Here is a 13690-nt window from a genome sequence, read left to right on the forward strand (position 1 = left end):
TTCATTTATGGCCTCCTGAGAAAGAGGTAGTGCAGGATCAAAATGGTAGTACTCACTAAGTTCCTCTGGTGTGTCGAGAACAATCCAAAGGTTCACTTCTTATCCTAATGAGGCCTTGAATCTTTTTCTTATGTGTATACTTACTCATCTGTTTATATGATAAATGCCATCAGGTACCAAAATCCATACTATACTACCAGATAAAAAATAAATATGTAAGGTAATCTGGGTAAAAAAGAAAAATCTCAAAATGAAGTTATAGCTAAATCAAAGGTAAGGCCAGTACACTCTAAGTGTGCCATAAGGTACTCAAGTGATCATCAATTTTGATTCTGCAGTTACTGGAAAAATATAAAGGAAATTGGTGTTCAGCTTCTTGTAGTACAAAGCTGAAGGAAATTCTTCCATTGTTTGAAAAAGATGTTTTGAGAGGTAACAAATTGTGTTCTTAATATCAACTCCATAAATAATAAAATTAGGTTATTTTAAAATTATTTATATATTTGTTTTCATAATGTTATTCAACATGGACCTAATATTTTTAGTGCTTGTTAAGCATAAGCATTTTTCTGGGAGGCCAGATATGCAGCTTTTGTGTCTAACTTGACCCATTGATGACATTTTTTATATGACTAGACTGAGAAATCTCAGGTAATACTCCATTAATATGACTTCTTACTACCTAGCATTAATGTTAATTGAAAAGCAGAGAGTTTAGCCTCATTTACATTCTGTGGCAAAAAAAAAAAGTGGAGTCAAATATCTCAGGCTACTTTGACAATCATAATTAATATTGTATTATACTTCCCATCTAAGATAGAAATACTACATATCAAAATGCAAATGGAGTCAGAATTATGCTTCTAAGAAGATAGATTCAGTTTTCTTAGTTTTCTCAATGCTTCTCACTAAATACACTAAAAGTCCTTAGTCATATAAAACTAATATACAAAACTCTGAAAGGTAGAGAGAAGTCAGACTGGTTAGGGATCTCAAAATCCAGGGAACTGCACAGAAGGTGCCTGCATTTTTGTTTGGCTGTTACCTTACGTATCCCACACTTGGAGCAAAAAATCCCAGCAGTCCAGAAGCAACCATAGGTTCAGAACAAAACAATCTGCTCCCTCTGGCCAAAGAACCAGGGAAGGAGGAGCCTTGTAAAACAAAACGTTTAGTTAATAAAAGCTCTGCTGCAGCCAAAAACCACACATGAATACTGTATTCCCACATTTATCCATGCAAGCAAATTACAAGTCAAGTCTTAGACTTCCAACCTTACCAGGTAGCCCCCAGTCCCCACTGAACATTAATGAGGGTCTCTCTTTTGGGAGGCTTGGACACACACTGCCTCCTAAAAGCAATGAAGTATACCTCCTTCTCCCCTCTAGGTTGAGTTATAGGAGGTCCAGGGAGAGTTAGGCCTTTCATCACCAACCTGTGGTAGAAAAGTACTCACCTAGCCTCCTCCCCATGATGTCAGTGAAGGCCAAGTGCAGAACAGTCACAAGGCATTCTTGCGAAACCTCACATCCATCGAGTTATCAATAGAGGCTTAGTGTTACTCTTTCCCAAAAGTCACAAAGATCCATGAACTTTGCGTGTTGAGGAAAGCAAATGGGGCACCTGGGCTTCTATCTGAAAGTAAGGAGGTAGTGCCCTCCCCTTCCCCTGCCAAGTTAGTGTCAAGGAAAGGCTGCCAAAGAGACAATTCAAACAAAATCAACAGTTTCTTAATCTAATACCTAAAATGTCAAGATTTCAATTGAGGATCACTCATACCAGGATCCATGAAGATCTCAAGTCTAATGATTAAAAAAGTATCAGTAAATGCCAATACCATGATGACAAAAATGTTAGGATTATTAGATGAAGATTTTAAAGTAGTCTTCATAAAATGAACTAGCAAGCAATTACAAACATACCAGAAACAGATGAAAACACCCTGAACATGCAAAGAGAAGATAAAACAAATGGAAATGATAAGATTGAAAAATTCAGTAATGAAAATACAAAAACTCAGTGTGCTCAACAGAATAGAGAGAACAGAAGAAAAATAAAAAGCAGTCAACAAGATGATAGAGCAGTAGAAATTAACCAGTCTGAAAAGCAGAGATAAACGTATTGAGAAAAAGAATAAACAGACCCTCAGGGACATGTGGGGCTATAACAAAAGATTTTACATCTCTGTCTCCAGAGTCCCAGAGTAGAGGTGAAAGGAGATGGGGATAAAAAGGAAAAGATGGCTGAGTAGTCCTCAATTTTTGCAGAAGGTACAGTGTATAAAGAAGCCAAAGGAATCCCAAATAGGATAGACCCCCCCCCTCAAAATCATACCAAAATACATCATAGTCAAACTTCTGAAAACTAAAGACAAAGAAATTGGAAACACCTTGTGAGAAATGAAACCTCTTGTATACATAGACAATTCTAGTGATGTGAATTGTTTCATCAGAAGGTATAAAAACTTGAGACAAATTTTTTTCCCAAACTGAAAGAAAAGAACTATCAACTTAGTATCCTGTTCCTTCAGGAATGGAGAGGAAATCAAGACATTCTCAAGAAAAACAAGAAGACATTCTCATTCTGAAGAAAAACTAAGAGAATTCATTGCTAGGAAACTTTAGCTGAAAGAATGCCTAAATGAAGTTCCTGAAGAAAAAGATGATAGAAGGTGGGCACTTTGGGAAACCAGAAAGGAAAGAATATGGAGTAGTTTCTTAAAAAAGGAACCTAGAAGATAGCAAATTTTAAGACATTAGTATGACGTAAATTTATTTTTATGAACACATACAAATGCATGGATGTGAGGCTACAAATGTGTTGAATGAGTTCCCAATGCACTACAGCTCAAGCCAAACATGTGATCATGGGAAAGTCACACATGAAAGTGATGGTTGTCTACTGTCTACACAGCACGGGCAGTAGCTGCTGCTACAGAGTATTTCCACAATCTATCCAAGAGTGAAATAATTTCATGCATTTTCGATTGACACCAACTGTGGCATGAAGGATGAAAATGTAGCTAAAGTCACATGCTTAGTTCTGGCCGCAAAAGCCAATCCTGTTCTCCCTGACCATGCTATCTGTCCCTCCTCATAGGAACTATAGGTTGGATTGTCAGTAAAATAAATCTTTCACACCTACTCAAAGCTCATGTGTTTAAGCTACAATTTACTTGTCACAATTAGGTTTCAAAGAAGAAATGTAAAAATGTGAATAAATAAATCAGCAGACTGTGTCCTTAGGGCAGCTGTAGATGCATGCCCAGTGTGTGAAGCCCCTGTGTAAACCAAGAGTCTTCAAAAAAATTTAAGGAAAATGCATGTTATGGAAAAGCTATGCATGAACTTCAAAAATTGCATCAAAATGAACACTTTTTCATTCCTTTTTTCCTGAAAATTTAAAAAAATTTTTGTGTATTCTCATAATAATGTGTGGTGAAATCATTATTCAAATTTCAGTCTCAGGCTTTTCAGATTCACCCAAACTATCTTCAGAAAATGAAGGCTGTTGTATTCTGTATATGCATGAACACTGAAACCGAACTCAGTACAAGAGGGACAGTTCTGGGAAGAGGCCTTTGTTGTGTGCCCTGTGATTTCTCCAGGGAAGTCTAAAGTTCCTTTGCCTCTTTCTCTCTCCATGGACTCTTGCTTTGGTGTTTTCTGAACTTCTGGCCAGTATGTGGTTGTCATGACTCAGGCCCACCCCACATAGTGATCTTTTAGCTCCAGTTCCTATATGAAGTGTGTCACTAGCTTAATGTCTGTTGGCTCAGAGGCCCAAGGTCCTACTGTAAGCCATTGGTTATCCTCTGTATTGGCCATTTCATATGTAGTAGGAATATACTAAATTAATTCATTGAGTTAACATGCTAAATGAATGTGCTTCAATTACACTAAATGGCCCATGTGGTACAGAAACCCATTACCCCTTCAGATCTGGCTAGAAATGGTCCATAGATGTTCTATCTATGTATAATATAGCCTCCAATATGATTTTATTTAAAATGTAAAGTTCTAGAACTAGCACTGTGGCACAGGGTGTTAAGCTGCAGCCTGAGATGCACCTGAACTCCAGTTTAAGTCCCAGATACTCCATTTCTGATCCACTTCTTACTGAGTCTGGGAAGGCAGTGGAGGATGACCCAAGTACTTGACCGCTTTCCACTCATGTGGGAGACCGAGATGTATTTCCTGACTCCTTGCTTTGGCCTGGCCCCGCCCTGACTGTTGCAGCTATTTGGGGAATCAGCCGGCTGATGGAATATCTTTCATTGTCTCTCCCCTTCTCTCTGTTACTCTGCCTTTCAAGTAAATAAAAATAAATATTTTTAATTGTAAAGTTCTACACAGAGACTTTTACTAGTAGAAAATTATAATTTTTCAAGCCTACCATTAACTTAAGTCAGATATTTAACTGGCCAGAAAATATTTTTTAATCAATCTTAGCTAATGTAGGAGCTAAAAATCAGTATTAAGATATACTTAGGGTGATCATGAATTGAAAAACACTTACATTTATAATTTTGGCTCAGCATTTCAAAGGGGTGGAGACTATCAAATATTTCTATGTCTTTTCCATTGTAACAGAATTTCACCCTGCTCCACTTGGTAATTCTGGGTTATTCTAACCTTTCATTTTCTATACTTCTGGGTTGCTGAGTATTATTAGAAAAATTTCAAGTAACGCTGCCAATTGGGTTTCCTCCAAATTCACAATACTTAGTGTCAGTCGGGCTTTGGGTACTAGTCAGCATCGTTTTTTGTTCACAAACTTCCAGTCACTCTAGCAGTTAGTTAAACTCTTTTTCATATACCTCAAAGCCCTGGCCAGCACCACGGCTCACTAGGCTAATCCTCTGCCTTGCGGCTCCGGCACACCGGGTTCTAGTCCCTGTCAGGGCGCCGGATTCTGTCCCGGTTGCCCCTCTTCCAGGCCAGCTCTCTGCTGTGGCCCGGGAAGGCAGTGGAGGATGGCCCAAGTGCTTGGGCCCTGCACCCCATGGGAGACCAGGAGAAACACCTGGCTCCTGTCATCGGATCAGCGCGGTGCACCGGCCGCAGCACGCTGGCCACGGCAGCCATTGGAGGGTGAACCAATGGCAAAGGAAGACCTTTCTCTCTGTCTCTCTCTCTCACTGTCCACTCTGCCTGTTAAAAAAAAAAAAAAAACCTAAACTTCTCCAGTGTCACCCGCCCATTTCTCTGAAACCATCAATTCAGTGGCTCTTGTTTCCTTCTTTTGTTGTATAATATTTATGAAATCTACTTTTCTAACAAATTTCACTCGAAAATGAAGTATATTTTAACAGAAAGACATTTAATGAGGCAAATGAAGTGTATTTACATATCTGAATAATGGTGCTGACACACTAAAAAATAGAAATAGAAGCAGTGGGTACAGAAATAGCAATAGAGGATGTAGACATTTGGCACAGTGGTTAAGTCACTACTTGAAATACTGGCATCCTATATAGGAGCATCTGGTTCAAGTGCACGTTACTCCACTTCCAATACAGCTTCTTACTAATGCGCACCATGGGAGGCAGCAAGGGATAGCTCAAGTGTTGAAAGCCTACCCCTCATTTTGGAGACCTAACTCAGTTTCAGATTCCTGGTTTTGGAGAGTGGACCAGAGGATGCAAGAGCTCCCCATTTCTGTCTCTCAGTCTCTCTTTGTCTGTCCTTCTACTTCTCAAAATGTAAGTCTACAAATATTTTAAAAGAACATAAATCTCTTACTACTGTCTCTTCAAGTATGCCCATCACATAGATAGACTACGTAAATAGATGAGTTCACTACCAGAATAAAGTTATATGCTCAGAGTAGTAATTTCAAAATTCAGTTTTAAATGGATCTATGTATTGGAAAAAGCCATATGACTTAGAAAAAAGTACTGATAGTTTAAAAAATAGCTAAATGCTTTTAGTAAGTTGGATAATAGTTTGGAGCATTCTTTCATTATTAATGTGCATCCCAGAGAACCATTCATTCATTCAGTTATTTAGTAAATATTTGAGAGCCTACTGAATGCTTGGCACTATTGTTATAATTTGGAAAAATTCTGTGAATAAAACAGAAAGAAAAGTGTTACCTCATAAGGCTTATATTCTTCTGAGGGGAACAAGAGAATGTATAGTAAATATGAAACAAAGTAAACTGTCTGGTGTGAAAGGAGATGATAAGTTCTGTGGGAAAATTTTAAAATTCACTGAACAGGTAATGTTTATATAAAAACTGAAGATGGTAAGTTCAGGGAAATTTTCATTAGATTAAAAAAAAACTACTTTATACCTTCACTTGCTTAAAGTTTTGCTGAGAGTTTAACTGAAATGTGCAAACCATAAAATATTGTGGGCCACTTTACAGTTTATAAACTGAAATGAAAGGATGGGCATTTTAGCACAGCATGTTAAACCACTGCTTGGGATGCCTGCATCCCATTTCAGAGAGAGTGGGATTGTGTCCTGCATCAGCTTCCAATCCAGTTTCCTGTTATGGGGCATTCGAGGGGGCAGCAGATGCTGTCTTGAGTGCTTGGTTACCTGCCACCAACATAGGAGACTTAGACTGAGTTCCTGGCTCCTGTTTGCAGTCTGCCCCAGCACTGGCTGTTGCAGGCATTTGGGAAATGATCAAGCAGGTAGAAGTTAACACATATTCTCTCTCTCTCTCTCTTAATAAATAATAAAAAATGATAAGTAAACACTAAAAAAAAACCTAAAGTGCCTAATAGGGTTTCAGATTATATTTTAATGGGCCACTTTTGTTTTTTTAAATTCTTCTTAGCATTTTTAGAAATTTACCATTTCTTAGTGGAACAGTATCTTTACAGTTTATTTCTAGTATCTTATTCTTTAATATGCTTTGACAATCATGTTAACATTTTAATGATAAAATGTCCTATTTCCTTGCCTTAAAAATGCTTTGCTAAACTCTTTTTTGCTACCTCTGTGAAAAGTACCATTGGGATTTTCATTGGGATTGCACTGATTTTGTGGATAGCTTTGGGTATTATGCACATTTTTACACTTTAGCAGTAATAATCCTTCCAATACATAAACATGATGTATCTTTCCATTTATTTGTGTACTCATCAATTTCTTTCTCCATGTCTAGTTTTCAGCATACAGATATTTCATCTCTTTAGTTAAATTTATTCTTTTTAAAAATGTGTATTTATTGTTTGAAAGTCAGAGTTATCAGGGCGGGAGTAGGGAGAGACAGACAGAGATCTTCTATCTGCTGGTTCACTCCTGAAATGGCCAAAATGACCAGGGCTGGGCCAGGCTGAAACCCAGAGCCAGGAGCTTCATTCAGGTGTCCCATATGGATGGCAGGCACTCCAACACGTGAGCCATATTCTGCTGCTTTTCCCTGGCAATTAGCAGGAAGCTGGATAGGAAGTGGAGCAGCTCGGACACAAACCAGTGCCTATATGGGTTGCCAGCATCACAGGTAGCCACTTCACTGGCTATGCCACAACACTGGCACCAAATTTATTCTTTTTTTTTTAACTTTTATTTAATGAATATAAATTTCCAAAGTACGGCTTATGGATTACAATGGCTTCCCCCACATACCGTCCCTCCCACCCACTACCCTCCCCTTTCCCACTCCCTCTCCCCTTCCATTCACATCAAGATTCATTTTCGATTATCTTAATATACAGAAGATCAGCTTAGTATACATTAAGTAAGGATTTCAACAGTTTGCTCTCACACAGAAACATAAAGTGAAAAATAATAGATGATTTTTTTAAGTGATGATGAAATCAGATCAGACCTATTGTCATGTTTAATCCCAGTGAGAGTCAAGTTGGGAGTTGATAATTTCTTTTTTTTTTTTTTTTTTTTTTTTTTTTTACAGAGGATCAGTTTAGTATACATTAAGTAAAGATTTCAACAGTTTGCACCCCCATGAAAACACAAAGTGAAATATATTGTTTGAGTACTCGTTATAGCATTAAATCTCAATACACAGCACATTAAGGACAGAGCTCCTACATGAGGAGTAAGTGCACAGTGACTCCTGTTGTTGACTTTACCAATTGACACTCCTGTCTATGGCATCAGTAGTCTTCCTATGCTCCGGTCATGAGTTTCCAAGGCTGTGGAAGCCCTCTGAGTTCTCCGATTCTTGTCTTGTTTAGACAAGGTCATAGTCAAAGTGGAGGTTCTCTCCTCCCTTCAGAGAAAGGTACCCCCTTCTTTGAAGACCTGTTCTTTCCACTGGGATCTCACTCGCAGAGATCTTTTGCCAGAGTGTCTTGGCTTTCCATGCCTGAAATACTCTCATGGGCTTTTCAGCCAGATCCGAATGCCTTTAGGGCTGATTCTGAGGCCAGAGTGCTATTTAGGACATCTGCCATTCTATGAGTCTGCTGAGTATCTCACTTCCCATGTTGGATCACTCTCCCCTTTATTTATTCCATCGGTTAGTGTTAGCAGGTACTAGACTTGTTTATGTGCTCCCTTTGACTCTTAGTCCTTTCATTATGATCAATTGTGAACTGAAATTGATCACTTGGAATAGTGAGATGGCATTGGTACATGCCACCTTGATGGGATTGAATTGGAATCCCCTGGTATGTTTTTAACTCTACCATTTGGGGCAAGTCAGCTTGAGCATGTCCCAAATTATACATCTCTTCCCTCTCTTATTCCCACTCTTATGTTTAACAGGGATCACATTTCAGTTAATTTTTAACACTTAAGAATAACTGTGTATTAATTACAGAATTAAACCAGTCATATTAAGTATTCCTAAGGGATTTTTTTACTTTTTAGTGCTATTGTTAGGTGCTATTGGTTTCTTGGTTTCTGTGTGTTGATTTTGTATTTTTTAACTACAGAATTTGTTTATCAATTCTAGTTGTTTTTTGATAGAATCTTTGAGATTTCCTCTTTAGAAGATCCTATCTTTTACAAAGCAAACAGTTTAACTACTTCCTTTCTGATGTGGGTACCTTCTATTTTTTTTTTTTCTTGTCTAATTACTCTGGATTTGACTTCTGGTACTATGTTTAATAGAAGTGAGAAGAAAGGATACCTTTGTCTCATTCATTATCTTAAAGGAAAAGATTTCAAATTTTCCTCATGGAGTACAATGTTAGCTGTGTGCTGTGAGGTATGAACCTTACTGTGTTAAGGTATATACCTTGGGGCCGGTGCTGTGGTGTAGTGGGCTAAGCCTCTGCCTACAGCACTGACATCTCATATGGGCAGCTGTTCATGTTCCAGCTGCTACTCTTCTGATCCTGCTCTGTGCTATGGCCTGGGAAAGCTGTGGAAGATGGCCTCAGTGATTGGGCCCTTGCTCCACATAGGAGACCAAAAAGAAGCTCCTGTCTCCTGGCTTCTGATTGGCTCAGGTGCAGTCATTGTGTCCAACTGGGGAGTAAACCAGTAGATGAAACACCTTTCTCTCTGTCTCCCCCTCTCTCTCTGACTCTACCTCTCAAGTAAATAAATAAAAAAAAAATTTGAAAAAGGTACATTCCTTCTGTGTCTAATTTGTTGAAACTTAGTATCATGAAAGAATGTTGAATTCTGTCGGATGCTTTTTCTGCATCTATTAGATGATCATGTCCTTCATTCAGTTAATGTGGTATATCACATTGTTGATGTCGAAGGCTTAAAGATTTATTTATTTATTTGAAAGTGATATTTACATAGAGAGAGAAGAAGAGACAGAGAGAGAGACAGAGAGGTCTTCCAACCACTGGTTCACTCCCCAACTGGCCACAACGGCTGGAGTTACACCCATCTGAAGCCAGGAGCCAGGAGCTTCCTCCAGGTTTCCCACACAGGTTCATGGGCCAAAGAACTTGGGCCATCTTCTACTGCTTTCCCATGCCATAGCAGAGAGTGGGATTGGAAGCGGAGCAGCTGGGACTAGAACCGGTGCCCAACTTGGATGCCGGCACTGCAGGTAGTGGCTTAACCCATTATGCCACAGTGAGCCTCCTCTTTTTTTTTTTTTTTTTTTTGTTTAAAGACTTATTTATTTATGTGAAAGTCAGAGTTACATAGAAAAGGAAAGAGAGAAAGAGAGAGAGAGAGAGAGAATGAATGTCGAAGGTTAAACTGTCCTCACATTTGAGAAATAAATTTCACTTATTCAAAATAAATGATCCTTTTAATTTGATGCTGAGTACAGTTTGGTATTGCTTTTTTGATGAAGTTAGTGTCTGTTTTATCAAACATGTGGACCTGTAAGTTTCTTTTCTTGTATTTTTTAAAGATTTATCTATTTGTTTGAAAGTCAGAGTTACTCAGAGAGACAGAGAGAGAGAGGTCCTGCATCCGCTGGTTCACCCCCAAAATGGCTGCAATGGCTGATCCAAAAGCCAGGAGCCTATTCCAGGTCTCCCATGCAGGTGCAGGGGCCCAAGGACCTGGACCATCCTCCACCGCTTTCCCAAACTGTAGCACAGAGCTGGACTGGAAGTGGAGCAGCCAGGACTAGAACTGGTGCCCACATGGTATGCCGGCACCGCAGGTGGCAGCCCCACCTGCCACACCACACCACCTTCTTTTTCTGAAGCATCAGTTGTAATGTCTCCTCTTTCATTTCTGATTTTATTTATGTGAATTTTTGCTTAGCCATCTCTGTTAAAGATTTGTCAATGTTGCTTATCTTTCCTCAAAGTAACTCTTAGTTTGATTATTATTTTCTGCTGTTTTTCTAGTTTCCATTTCATTTATTTCCATTCTCATCTTTATTATTTCCTTCATATATTAATGTTGACCTCATTTGTTCTTTGTTTTTTGAGTTCCTTGAAGTGAATCAATTTTTAAAGAAATAGAAAAAAGTCTTAATTTGGAACCACAAAAGCCTTGAATATCTAAAAAAATATTAATCAAGAAAAAGTTGAAGGCATCATACTTCCTGATTTCAAGTTATATTACAAAAATACATAAATCAAAACAGTGTGGTACTAGCATAAAGCAGAAACCAATTAATAGGATAGAGAGCCAAGAAATAAACCCAAGGTGCGGCATTGTGGCATTGCTGGTAATGACATCACATTAGTAGGCAGCATTCCATATGGGCACCTGTTCAAGTCCTGGCTGCTCCACTTCCAATCTAGATTCCTGCTAATGCACCTGGGAAAGCAACAAGGATGGCCCAGCACCCACGTGGGAGACCTGGAAGAAGCTCCTGGATCCTGGCTTTGGATTGGCTCAGTTCTAAGTGTTGCGGCCATTTGGGGAGTAAACAGTGGATGGAAGACCTCTCTTTCTCTCTGTCTCTACCTCTGTAACTCTGTCTTTCAAATAAATAAAATAAATCTTAAAAAAAAGAAATAAACCCATTCATATACAATCAACTATTTTTTTTACAAAGGCACCAAGAAGCACATAAGGGAAAGGATAATCTTTCCAGTTGAGAAAGCTGGATATTAATATGAAAAGGAATGGACTTGGACCCTTATCTTGCAACGTCTACGACAATCAGCTCAAAATACAGGGGCAAATTTCTCAGTCATTGGACTCGGCAATGATTTTTTGGATAGCACCTCAAAACCATAAGGAACAAAAGCAAACACAGGCAAATGGGACTTAATCAAACTAAAAATCTTCTGCACAGCAAAGAAAACAAGAGAGTGAAGAGACTGCCTATTGATTAGGAAATAGTTTTCAAAATACTTATCTTTGGAGGGCCTATAATATCCATATATATATATATATATATATATGAAGATCAAATAATTCAATAGCAAAACTAACAGGAAAAATATACAAATACTCAGATTAGAAAATGGGCCAAAAAGCTAAATAACTATTTCTTTAAAAATACTCTTATAAATGGCCATCAAGTTTATGAAAATACATTTATAAATGGCCAACCTTATTAATCATCAGTTAAAATGCAAATCAAAACCACATAAGATCTCAACTCTTGCCTGTAAAAATAGCTGTGATCCAAATGACAAGTGTTAGCAAGAATGTGCAGAAAAGGAGTCCATATATAGTATTAGTAAGAATGTAAATTGATGTAGCCAAAGTGGAAAACAGTATGGATAGATATGTAAAAAATGAAAAATAGAGCTACCACATGACCCATCATCCCTATTCTGTGTAAACACGCAAAGGAAATTAAATCAAAACCTCATAGACATACTTGTATCTGAACACCCATTTGGGTTGTAGTACTAGTTACAATAGCCATGATGTGGAAACAATATGAATGTCCATTAACAGCAAAAGGATACAGAAATGTTACGCACACTCTCACTCACTCAAATAATAGAATATTGAGTCTTAAGCAAAGGAGATCTTGCCATTTGTGACAAGATGAATGAACCTGGAGGATATTATGCTAAATGAATTAAGCCAGACAAAGAAAAACATTGTTAAATTTCAATTATATGTGGAATTTAATCTTTAAAAAAAGAAATTGGGGCTGGCATTGTGGCTTCATGGATAAAGACACCACCTGCAACACCAGCATCCCACATGGGTGCTAGTTTGAGTTCCAGCTGCTCCATTGCCAATCCAGTTTCCTGCTAATGGCCTGGGGAAAGCAGCAGAAAATAACCCAAGTCTTTGGGCCCCTGCCACCCACATGGGAGACCCGGAAGAAGCTCTTGGCTCTTGGCTTCATCTTGGCCCAGCTCTGGCCTTTGTGGCCATCAGGGGAGTGAGACAGCAGATGGAATCTCAGTTTCTTGCTATCTCTCTCTCTCTCTCTCTCTCCCCCACACACACCCCGCCCTGTAACACTGACATTTGAATAAATAAAGAGATCTTTAAAAAAAGAATTCTAACAAATAGAAACAGAATAAAGCTATAGTTATGAGAGATCAGAGGACTAGAGAGAGAGGTGCAGTATGAGAAGAGAGTTCAATGTGTACAAATGTGTACAAAATATGTTAGATGATTTAAGTCTAGAGATGTATACTATAGCATGAGGACTGTAATTAATATTGTTTTATGTACTGGAAATTTGCTACAATAGTACAGTTTAGGTGCTCTTGTCAACAAAAACAACAAGCTATGGGAAATGAAGGAGAAGTAATTGGCCCGACTATAGTCAGTAGTCATCATTTGATCACATAGATGAATATCAAAGCATCATGTCACAATCTTTAATACATACGATTTTGAAATGCACCAAAAAAAATCCTCTTCAATAAATTCTTTGTAAAAAAAAAAAAAACTAAGGGATTAGCTAGGATGTAGCTGGAGTACTCCAGATCATTGCTCTAGTATAATGTTAGAGTAAAAATCAGTATTAAAACAGAACCGGATTCAACACTCTGGTCTAGAAGTAAGAACTCAAAACTGATTATGGGATTGCATTCCTGGGTAGCTGTTCTTAGAACTTTTTAAAAAGATTTATCTATTTATTATTTGAAGGTCAGAGTTACACAGAGAGAGAAGGAGAGGCAGAAAGAGAGAAAAGTCTTCCATCTGCTGATTCACTCCCAAATTGGCCACATCGGCCAGAGTTGGGCAGATCTGAAGCCTAGAGCCAGGAGCTTCTTCCAGGTCTCCCACACAGGTGCAGGGGCCCAAGGACTTGGGCCATCCTCCACTGTTTTCCCAGGCCATAACAGGGAGCTGGATTGGAAGTAGAACAGCCGGACTTGAACAGGCGCCCATATGGGATGCTGGCACTGCAGGCAACGGCTTTACCCGCTATACCACAGTACCAGCCCCACTCTTAAAACTTTTTA

The 13690-nt window shown here is 38.5% G+C and overlaps 1 protein-coding gene across 1 annotated transcript in view; it reads left to right on the forward strand.

Annotated features, from left to right (window-relative positions):
• DPYD (dihydropyrimidine dehydrogenase) overlaps positions 1-13690 on the forward strand; it is a 962084-nt gene that overhangs the window by 787852 nt on the left and 160542 nt on the right. The gene's annotated exons all lie outside the window — the stretch shown is intronic.

This window comes from Oryctolagus cuniculus, chromosome 7, assembly GCF_964237555.1.
Source record: "Oryctolagus cuniculus chromosome 7, mOryCun1.1, whole genome shotgun sequence".
NCBI lineage: Eukaryota > Metazoa > Chordata > Mammalia > Lagomorpha > Leporidae > Oryctolagus > Oryctolagus cuniculus.